At 31.0% G+C, this 12,527-nt stretch overlaps 1 long non-coding RNA gene across 1 annotated transcript; it reads left to right on the top strand.

Moving 5' to 3' along the window:
- Positions 1 to 7,688: 7,688 nt before the first annotated feature.
- On the top strand, positions 7,689 to 11,007 carry LOC120353591. Its single transcript, XR_005572487.1, has 3 exons — positions 7,689 to 8,110; positions 8,789 to 8,902; positions 10,794 to 11,007. It is a non-coding gene; the product is annotated as an uncharacterized LOC120353591 (long non-coding RNA).
- The last annotated feature ends 1,520 nt before the right edge of the window (positions 11,008 to 12,527 follow it).

Here is a 12,527-nt window from a genome sequence, read left to right as displayed (position 1 = left end):
ACATAGAATGACCGAGGCCCAAATTTAGTTGCAGCAAGTTAGCAGGTTCCCAAAATGTATAGATCGGAATTGAATATCCTATAACTTCTTTTTCTGAATCAGTTACTGAGTAACTCTGTTTGAAAATTTGACATGATTTATATTGATTCGTTAATGAATTCAATAAACCTGACGTTAAATTTTAAAAGTATTTTTTCAATGAAGTTCCTGACTCGTAGTTGCTAGTTGCTAATAGGTGACAATCAAATAATTATGATAATCTGTGCATTTGATTGAACGAATCCACTAAAAGCTCCCAACCAATCGAGGATTCAAATACCGGTAGATGAATTGATAGCAGTAAACTTTAGCAAATATTATAGAAGAGAAGAAACAACCCCCCTCCGTTTACAAAATAAATTAGCAGTTCCTGGATTTTTTTTAGCTCTTTGTATTTTTTCTGGCAAATAAATAAATTCATTAAAAAAATCTAATTCAATTTGAAAACAAATCTGAGGAGGGAATTGATTGATTGATTGATTGGGTACTCTATTTATGTAGATTACAATATATACTGGCTTATACACTTAAATATACAATAGCTTACAATACAGAGAATTATAGATGAATTTACATAATATAGACTAAGAAAATAATTATTGAACTGTATATGATATGAAAATGAAATTGGGAGAGAATGATGAGGGAAGAAGACCACGAAGGAGTGGTTGAGTGATAAAACGAGGAAATAGGATGAGAAAGGAGAATAAATAGTATGTAGATGAAGAAGGTAGAAGAAACAGAGTTAGTGTATGTATGGGTAGGATGTAGGTGGTGGAGGAAGAAGGTAGAAGAAGAAGAAGAAGAAAAAGGAAGAAGAAGAAGAAGAAGAAGAAGGAGAAGAAGAAGAAGAAGAGAAGAAGAAGAAGAAGAAGAAGAAGAAGAAGAAGAGAAGAAGAAGAAGGAAGGAAGGTAGGAATGAGAAGAGCCTATACCACTATGTGTGAGCAAAAGACAAATGACGGAATGATGTGATCCTATCGATCCTTTGACACGGCACAATTGAAAGCAATTTACCATCTCAGTTGACTTGCACTTTACTCAGTCCAGCTGCTAAAGTCCACCTTTCAAGTGAATTCCTTCACGTTTCACCTGTACTAGTAATGCCTCGTTCCTCAGTTCACTAATAAATCTTGGCTGTCTTAAAAAGTTGCTGCATCTAGAACTAATAAATTTAAGACTGACTTCTTCAAGTGCAGGTTTAAATTAGATCTCGAATAGGATTGTTTTAAGTGATTCTGAATATCATTAGAAATATCCTAGTTTGGGGCAGTAGGAAATATTTCACTTTAAAAATTGATTGAAGTCTGATTTTTAACCTACACACTAGTTTTTAAATCTATTTTTGGAACAAACTGGAGAAAGTATGATTTTTCAATGCAAGTTTCGGTCAGCATTGTTGAAGTGAGAATGATTCATTGATTCATTATAAATTTAATTCATACATTTGGATTAATTTTCGAAACTCGTTTCCCAAGTACTTTGAAATAATACTTCATAGATTTTAAATTATTTAGTTTTGGATTCTAACACGAACTTAGTTATTAGTTTTCATAAAACACCAATAATATGCAACTCTCCTGAGTTCCCATCAACATTAATTATTGGAGAAAATTCCCAATGAAACTCTCCCACTCAATATGGGAAACAAGAATTTTCCTTGTTTCAAACAGCCATCAAATGACATAAATAACTTCAATTTTCTACACCTTGAAAGAAAACACGGAAAACTGCTACGTGTTCGTAGTAACAGAACGTCAAATTACAATGGAAAAATATCTTCATGTACTATAAATATAGTGATGAATATTGAGATAAATTAGCATATCAAATCCGCATCCGCGATGTTCAAGAAAAATCTACTTGAGAACAGTCATTATTGGTTGAATGGAAGGAATTGATGTGATTAATAACGAATGCTGCCAGTTTCAAGTGAATCGTACTACGTGTTTCCTTCAGATGCGGATGTGAATTCTACAAACTCGAGGACAAATTTTCGACGTGACACAACATATTTCGTTATTTATTCTGTTCTTACTGCATTTTATTTTGTTCTTGTTGTTGTGCCTTTTGTTTTTCTTGCTGATTATCTTTCTTTCATTGTTGTCTATTTTGTTTTTATGCTTTGTTTTCTTCCGTAAGCTCCAAATGAAGCAGAGACGTTTCTGTGAGAGTTTATGTCACGTTTCTGTGAAGATTACTGAGAATAGTATTATAATTATCTGAAGAAAATATGCGAATGAAAAGAGACGCGTAGATTTAGGAGATAGAGAGAAAGAGGATAAAATACATAGGAAGGTGAAGAGAAGTGAAGATGGGAGGGAGAAAACCAGGATACGGTTTATGAAGGTTGATGAAAAGCAGTAGGAGAAATAGAAACCTGAAGCTAGAAAATGGTAGAAGTCGTCATTGTCTACGAATAATATAGGTTGATAAAGGTTTCAAATTAATAGAAAACTAATAAGCTTTCTTCTTTCCTGGTCACTTCAATGAAATCAATATTCTTCTTTCCTTCAGAAATAATTATTATTGCTCATTTATGTGCATTTTGTACTTTCGTACTGATGCCTATGGGATTGACAATAAATAAATATACTTTCCAAGAACAGTTTTGAAATAGCAGTGACGTTTATTCATCTATCTTCCCCTCCCTGTAGATGAATACTTCAAATTCCTATTTATCTCTGTCTCAAAAAAAGAGAATTCTTTACAGATAAGCTTAAGAATTGGCATTCAAACTCAAGTATCATAGTATTAAGTCATAACTTTTCCTAGCATACTAACTTATCATCTACTCAAGTGAAACAATCTATTTTGCTCAGTTTGTCTGAGCGGAGACACACGATGTGATTTTTCCAATCTTTCAAAGTCTACTAAATACGTTTTTGTGAATGTAGACGGCAAAATTTAGAATTATTCGCTTATGAATACAGCATTGTCCCACATTTTATTGCGAAAAAAGTAAGTACATACTGTAATTGATAAAAGATATTTATTATTATTTATTATAAATTTACAATGCAAATGACACTAATGTAATAACAAGAAATATATACTGGAGAAGACAAGAAATCTGAATTAATAATTATTGTGAGTGTACTTTGAGATGTGTGTATAAGCATGGAAAGAAGTGCATTCTATCATACTATTTTTTGCATTTCTATGGGTGAGGTTCTATCACAGAATAAGAATCCTCTTGCATAATATATTATACAGACTAATTGAACAATAGAATATTTCCTATTATAAAAGAGTTATATGGATCATATTTCACCAGTTATGCCATTATTTCTTTAATCATGTGAGTAAAGTAATCCAATTCAATAAAAAATACCTTGTTCGATTGAGGTTACTATGTTCAAATTCACCTGTGCGTTTTATTTCTCATGCATTCTTCAAATGACTTATAACGAGGCTTTATCTTCTCTTTAGAGATGATAAATTATATCTGCTACTCTCATATCATTCACTCATACTCTTCTTCGAAGTAGTCTTCCAATTACATAATAAATAATAGTTATGTAGGCTTAACCAAAATTATAATGCGTTCAGCATGACAAATCCAACCTTAAGATTGTAAATTACTTATTCAACAAATATTACAATCAAAGACTAGATGATTGTTGCATTTATGAACTCACATAAGAAATTATAACTATGCTTATTTTCAACTTGAAGATTATAAATTGATCCAATCACAATAATTAACTGGATTATCAGATTGATGAACTTGAAATATGATTGAATGAAAATAATTTGATGGAATGTTTTCAAGGAGTTGAAACATCATTATGTTTGAAGGACGTGATATTATATATGTTCTCAACTTGAATTTTAATTTATGATGAAAATGTGAGCACTATTTATTTTCACTCCATACTCCATTAATATAACAATTATTAATTGTGTATGGATATACATTGCTAATTTATAACAACACTGTTACTGTAGAAGAAATTTTGCAGAATTTTCTAATTTATATCAACACTGTTAGAAGAAGTTTTGCAGAATTAATTTTCAATAATATTGAATTTTAACATAATTGGTCTACAATTTATTCATTATTAATGACGATTATTTATTATTATTGGAAACATTAATTTTGGCTCAGATTCATTATACATAAGATAGTTTGTAAACTTTCCCTGACTAGAACTGAATTAGTTACTCAATCTCAATCTCCTACTTCTCTCGTGTTACAGCTAAATAATACAACATGGATGGACAATTTGGAAAAGATTTGCACCCCACAATATGCTCCATCCATGACCAGGATGACAGAGACAGTTCTTACGGGTCTATAGCTGGTAGTGACTTCAGTTTCGAGACTAACTACTACACAATCAACAGCCGCTTAGAAAATGCAATTACTTCGAAAATAAAATTGAATAGAAGTGATTCATCAAGTAGTGACAATGTATTGATACCAGTGACAAAAAACCAGGGAATTCACACAGCTACACAAGATAAAGAGAGGCGGAAAAGTTCAATGTTCAAATTCTCTTCAATTGATATATTGGCAAGGAAATTGAGAGATTTGGACAGTAGAAAAAGGTCTCGAAATTCCGAAGTTTCTCAGTACTCTACATCGATCTGTAAACAACTATATTTGCATATAACTTACAGACTAATTTTATGTACTAGTCCTTTTAGGTTGGTGTGTATTCTGATAGCTATATTTTTATTTATTATTGGGCTCGTGATGTCGTTTAACAAGTCCATGAGGGAAGATCTCATTGAGACCATTAGTAATTTTCATGAGGATTTCTCCTACAATTTCACAAGTGACACCGAGTATGAAATGAATATCACAAGTGACGATGAGTATACAAGGACTGTGAGTTGGTTGTGATTTTAAAAGTTTTAAATGGATTTTTAATAATTTTACAAAAATTGGAATAAAAAATGGATCAAGGCTTGTTGTGTTGGGTTACTGATTTGCTATTCTTCAATAATTTTATTGATTCTTCAAAAATGATGATGAAGAGTAGCCCAATTACATACAAATAAGAATCACTAGAACCATTTTTCATCACTCAGACACGAATAGTTTCAGTCGTTCAGAATAAATAAAAAATTTCCGTAATATATTTTTTAACTAGCATTTCTTTGTTTTTAATCTGTCAAGTAGCTATATCAAAGTACTTGAAGAAATTTTTAAGTGCTAATCCCATATGAAGGGGTTATAATACAAGGAGTCCAAGTGACATATTGTTAGTTTCGAGAAAATTGAGACTAAAGTTTACTTACATTAATTATTATATTCTTCATTCATGAAAAGAATATAGAAATGATATTCAACTATTCCTATAGCTATTCAGTATACTTTTACCAAATCAAACGTACAGTTTCATGTCTCAAATTGCTCTCATTTCTCAATTATCAGCTAAATAGTGATAAGAAGTATCACTTGTACCCCTTGTTTACCAAACAAAACTCTAAAGGTGCGTACAGATATACGCGCCGCGAACATGAGCAATTCACTTTTAATCAGCTGACTATATCTGTATTTTTACAGAAACGGTAAAATACAAATATAAGAATCATGGCATCAGCTGATTAAAAGTGAATTGCTCATGTTCGCGGCGCGTAAATCTGTACGCACCTTATTGTCTAGCTACACATAAATCTAACAAATTTACCAGCAATTGAACAATGATTAATGACCTCATTGCAATATTATCTGATTCGCTATTTGTTTCTTGAGGTATCTTTTGCTTGGTGACATGGCTTAATCAAGGTTAAATTTAATTTGATGGATACGAGCAACCGTTGTCCTGGAAACAAGGGATCCAAGTCACTTGTACCAATACCTACTATTACTTTGAAGTAATAGCAGGTATTGCTTGTACCCCTCGTTTAATCAAATAAACAGCTGTTTGAAAATGTAGTTTAAAAATTTCACACCAGATGTCAGCACTGATTGGACTTACGCTTATACCTCTTGTATACTAGATTTTTACCACTTTCAGCTATCGATTACTGTAGCTAACTCAAAAAAATGGAAAATGTCACTTGGACCCCTTGTATTCTGACCCCCTCATATGGAATGATGCAAGTAGATAAATCTGGGATTCTTGTGTGGTTTGCATTTTCTTACATATTTTTCTAATATTATTTTCAAGAGATTCTGAAATAAGTATCCCACTTGGCACTAATGTATCTTAATTGAAAAATGTATGGGAAACTAGGAACAGTTTTGACTGTTTTGAAGATTGGGGAATTATAAGAATAATGTGATAAAAAATTTTGTTTAAAAAATATTGGAGAATAGGCTTACCATAAGTGTTACAATAATATAGTTAATGATAATAGTTTGCATGAATCAGAGTATTTTACATGCGGTACACAGTTTTAATCTGTCAACATTATTTATCAATGGTTGATATTGTACAACAATTATTATGTGATATAATAAAAATCATTCATGATTTGTAATCATAATGAACTATAGGATATTGTAGATACTGATGCTATTTTAAGCTGATAGGTGCCTGTTAGATGATTTATTAAAATTCTTATTGAATAATAGTGACAATGAACCGCATCCTATTCTATTAATACCCACCCTAGTGGAAGAGATCCATAGAAATCGATAGAAAAACTCTATTGATATCAATATATGCTCATGGATATCAATATAAATCAATGGATACCAATAGAAATCACGGTAAATACAGTCAATGAACTTATATTGATATCACTACAAGTTTAGTGATATCAATAGAAGTTCATGGATACCAATAGAGATCACGGTAAATACAGTCAATGAACTTATATTGATATCACTGCAAGTTTAGTGATATCAATAGAAGCTCATGGATATCAATATAAATCCATGGATACCAATAGAGATCACGGTAAATACAGTCAATGAACTTATATTGATATCACTACAAGTTTAGTGATATCAATAGGAGTCCATGGATTGCGGTAATTTTAAATGCAGTTTGAAACTGAATATTTTTGGCAGATTTCTAATTTTCCCGGAACAATGTACTTTTGATGACTGATTCGGGTGTAGAAGTTAATTTGCAGTACTTTTTGTCTCTTGCAAAAATCGTCTACAGGGCACCGTTAACAATATATAGACCTTTTGCGGTAATTTTAAATGCAGTTAAAAACTTTGAATAATTTTGGCAGATTTTCAATTTTCCCGGAACAATGTATTTTTGATGACTGATTCGGGTGTAGAAGTGAATTTCCAGCACTCTTTGTCCTATGTGAAAATCCTGTCAGACGTGCCGTTAACGTGATACTGACGTTTAAAATTTAAAAGAAATTTGGTTCATCATGAAAAATTCTGAAAAAATTCATGGACGTTTCTGTTCATATTATCAACCTTGTCCTAGAATTTAAAATGATTCCATTCAAAATTGGAAAAGTTATGACACTTTTTCAAATTAGATCACAGTTTATGAGGAAAATCATGCAGTATCCGGAATTACTCAAACAGACTTTGAAATGATTTTTGGGGTTTCAATTCAAATAATAACAACCTACTATTTTATCATTTCCAACATTATTTCAGTGTCAAGCACAAATGTCCCCCCATAAAAAATCAATAATCTCCACCTGAAATTAATATCAAATATTTTAATAACAGTAACATTGTCAATAATTTTGAAATTGCCACCATTACTATGGTATCGAATGAAAATATCAATATATTATCAATAATATTGATACTGTGAAATGGAAATATCAAAGTCTTAACAATCGATATATCAAACTAATTCTAATTTTTTCCCGGGGAAAACTGATTTTATTGCATTCAAAAATGTACAAATCAGGATTGTATTCTACTGTTACTTATTTAAACTATGTAATTTGAATAACACATTTCCAAACAAAGATGTAGATGACATTTGAGAATACAGTATGTAATTATTAATAGTCAATAATTATTATTTATCGATGTATTGATAATATTATATCAACATTTTGGATCTATCGATAGAATGATCATGATGACATGATGCACAAGCACAATAAATTTTGCAAAGGACCAACGGTTTTTCGAATGAGTTTCATAGTCTGTAATTTTTGTGATTTTATCCAGGAAATATAGGTAAGTCGAGTGATTTTGTTTTTATTGATGTACTGTAAAATGAAAGAATAAATTTATTATAGGTCTAAATACTTATATATTAAATGATAATCTTTTCGAAAGACTATTATAGGCCACGCATAACATAACCTTATAACACAACACTGAATACTGTATTATTTAAGGCATAACTTGATAATAATAAGAGAAAAGCTTCTTGAATTTATCATTGCTGGAAATAAGATGATTATTATTCTAGGCAGACACATTCCAGGGTTATATGCTGGTACATATAAATTTAAATGTGTAACAAAACTTTTTATTTAGCCTAGCCTGAGTCATTGAAGTCACCACAAACTAATCTACACTCATGTTATTATAATGAACTTAATATCAATAATATATGACTGTGGATTGATAGATTAAAATTTATTCAGTTGTTTTCTGGACCGGCAGGCTTTTTTTAAACTTTTTCCAGCAAGCAATTGATTCATTTATTTATATTAACAGCTTTATATCATATTCCAATTTAGAAAAACTATCGGTGTAGTCCTCTCATTTTAGCAATATATATTTTATATAATAAGAAAGAGTGAGACTGTGTGTTTGCAACATTGTGTGTTTTTCCAATTTTCCAGTCAAAAAATATTATTTGAAATATGTTTAATTATAAGTAAACTTTTGTTTCATCTCTGATAGGAGCTGTGGTGATGAAATTTTCCAACACAAAAGAAAAAGACATAGGAGCAGTACAGTAATCAAATACTGGCTGAAGTCTCCAAAAACTCGGTTTACCAGCAAAGAGAAATCTGAGTAAGTCTCAATTTTGATTAATTTAAAACAGAATATAAAGTCAAACAATTTTTTTCTATGGGTGATGTCCACATGAGATCTAGGCTTGTGCTAATCATTATAAGTTAGTAATCATACCGGGTGAGTCATATGTAAGGGAACCTTTCAATAAATTAGACTGTTGTTGATATAATACTGTAGCTTTCAGGATATGTTACTGGTCAAATACTCTAACTCTTGACGTACGGTACAACTGAATTTCAACCCCTTCATAAGGGGTTGACTAGGTTCAGAATGTATAATATGGTGACTCAATAGTTTTAACTGGAAAATTTTAATGTAAACGCCTATTGTGTGGTACATTATTTTAAAGGGCTTTTTAAAACAAGAAACATAACATCAATTAAAATGTACTATGAAACTTGAATCCAAAACGGTGGCTGATTGAAGTTACAGTTTGTAAAGAAATGAGGGGTTATAACTCAAATATTTTTAATGTAAACACCCATTGTGTGATACATCATTATAAAGGCCTTTTTAAAACTAGAAAGATGACATCAATAAAAATCTATGATACTTTTTTCCAAAATGGCGGCTAATTGAATTTTATCAATTATTTCTTTAAAAACCAAAACTTCAATCAGCCGCCATTTTGGATAAAAGTATCATAGAAGATTTTTATTGATTTCATCTTTCTCGTTTTGAGAAGGCTTTTAAGATAATACACAATGGGTATTTACATTCAAAATCTTTGATTTACAACCCCCAAGTCACCCCCTTATGAGGAGTTGAAATTCAGTTGTATGTCAAAAGGTGGAGTATTCGACCAATAACTTATCCTGAAAGTTACAGTATTATATCTACAACAGTCTCCAACTTATTGAAGGGTTGAAGACTGTGATGTTTTGAAAATAAACTCAATTTTAATATAGATTTTTGTTGTTTTACCATTTTATTAAAGCAAAAATCTCCCTATTGGCCATCCAGACATTTATGGTTTTTTCCCATTGGTGATGCAAAGCTAATACAAGCAAATGGCTGATACAAAATCAAACAGCTGAAAAAAGAAGCTTACATGAAACATTTTTGAAATTTGTCAGCTGTTGAATGATTACAAATGAAAATGAGCTTTCTTTTTGTAATTATAGTGTCCAGCTGTTAGATTGCATATATCACTACTTACTAGGAAAAATCCATTTGTCTGAATAGGACTTTATAGTTGAATTTAATTTTTATTCAGTTTTGTGTAAAATTATTGTAAAGTTAGGGTAGAGAATTTACTTCACATTATATTATGGTTATTCAAAAGTTTTAAAAGATTTATAGTTTTTTAATGTGAAATATAGAATAACTCTTTTCAATAATTGAAAAGGTTATTTATTCAGAATAATTAAGGTAATCCTTCTCCATCTCTTCACGATAAAATATTGTAAAAATGTATTTTAAAAACGTTATTTTCATGTGAATTTTTGGAAATTTTCATGTGAAAGAAATGACCAAATGTGGGACAAGAAATGTAGAAAAAACCGTTTTATTCATGTTCTTTTCTGAGAGTTCAGTATAACGTGAAAATGTAGAAACAAAAAAACGTTATTTTCAAGTTTCAGTTTCACGTACTTTTCACGTGAAAAGTTGGAACATTTACACTTTTTTTCACGTGAAAAAATGTGATTTTCTCGACTTTTCCACCAGAATATGACGTTATAATGTAAAACTGTGAGGACATAATTTTCACGTGAAAAAAAACGGTCTTGTGTTATCTTGGACTTTTCTTTCAGGAGAGGGAGAGTCATGCATATTTAAATACATTTTTAGGCTATTAAATAAATTTGCTAGCAGATTAATTCAGGAAATAAAATCATTATTTTCTAATTTGTAAAGATTGCATACTTTGAACTGTTATTTGTTCTAGAAATGTTCAAACACCGGATCCTGGAGGAAAATCTGAATGCTACAAAAATTGAGATTGAATTGAGGTGCAGTAACATAAACAAGTATGTAGCTCAAAAAATTGCTACTTTAAACAGGAAGAGATTAAAGTATTCTGGAGCACCACAATAAGGACCTTTCTTAATAGATAAATGACATGCATATGAGTTATTTTAATAAACAAACTTCTCACATTATTTATGTCTTAACTATTTACATCCCTTAATTTTTCATCAATATATCAATAGACATCTATTCACTGAATCCAATTTACTTATATTAATTATAGATAATTAAACAGGTATACTCTCTTGTCTGATGCCAGTTGCAGCTGGGTTAAAATATTATAATCCTTGCAAATGTTATCTTCATCCTAAGCTGCTCTCCTAGATTTAAAAGAGGATTTTTTCTATAAAGGAGACAGGCTGCTTATAGATGGCTATTGATCTGTATTGATATCAATACAGCTGGTTATGTATTGATATCTATGGCTACCTATTGATGTGTATTGATATCATTAGGTATTTGGGCCAATACATATCCATGGAAATGTATTGATGTGTATTGATATCAATACAGCTGGTTATGTATTGATATCCATGGATATGTATTGATTTGTATTGATATCAATAGGTATTTGGGCCAATACATATCCATGGAAATGTATTGATATCAATACAGCTGGTTATGTATTGATATCCATGGATATGCATTGATGTGTATTGATATCAATAGTTATTTGGGCCAATACACATCAATACATATCCATGGATACCTATTGATGTGTATTGGCCCAAATACCTATTGATATCAATAAATTTTTTTTTATTGATCTCTATTGATCACTTCCACTAGGGCAGGTGACCGGAATAACGGGAACTTAAAAACGCCATAAAACAAAAGTGAGAAGAGCAAAAATGATTTAATTTAAACTAATGTGAAGTTCAAGACTTGCCATTTGAGAATTATTAATAACATCTATCACTTTTTGACAATTATTTTATTAAGATGGCTTCCTCCTGCACGAATACACTCTTTGAATCTGTGTTGAGATTCCTGAACTATTGCTGCAACATTTCAGCTGGGATATCGTTAATTTCACTCAGAATTGTCAGTTATAATTCAACCACAGTTATTGGTAGAGTTGTGAAATCATTTGATTTGAGATAGCTCCACAAAAAGAAAATCGCAGGTTGACAGATCCATGGGACCAGGAAACGCAACCTAATCGTGAGATTACACGTTTACCAAACAATACTCACTCGCACAGTTGCCATTAACTGCCGTGCAGTGTGGATTTCGCTCACAATTTGATCAATAATTTCGAATCAATTGAAAATTAAAACAAATTCAAAATGAAATCCGCAATATCCCACATGAGATATTGCAGCGATCAATGAGGAATCGTCAACACAGATTTGAACAATATATTCTATAATATACTCTTAATTAAGTAATTGTCAAAAAGTGATTAATGTTATCAATAATTCTTGAATGGCAAGCATTGAACTTTACATTAGTTCGAATAAAATCATTCTAGCCCTTCCCACTAATATTTTATGGCGTTGTTAAAAGTTCCTGATGTTCTGGATCATCCTGTTCAAATTCTCTTGTTCCCGTTGGAAGATCAAATTATCCTTTTCAAGGCCCGCCGCAAAGTAGACCCACGCTAATCCACGAGAAGCAACCCACGCCGTGGCATGTTTTGTAAACCATT

This window comes from Nilaparvata lugens, chromosome 11 (assembly GCF_014356525.2).
Source record: "Nilaparvata lugens isolate BPH chromosome 11, ASM1435652v1, whole genome shotgun sequence".
Classification (NCBI taxonomy): Eukaryota; Metazoa; Arthropoda; class Insecta; order Hemiptera; family Delphacidae; genus Nilaparvata; species Nilaparvata lugens.
This window is presented reverse-complemented; position numbering and strand designations above follow the sequence as displayed.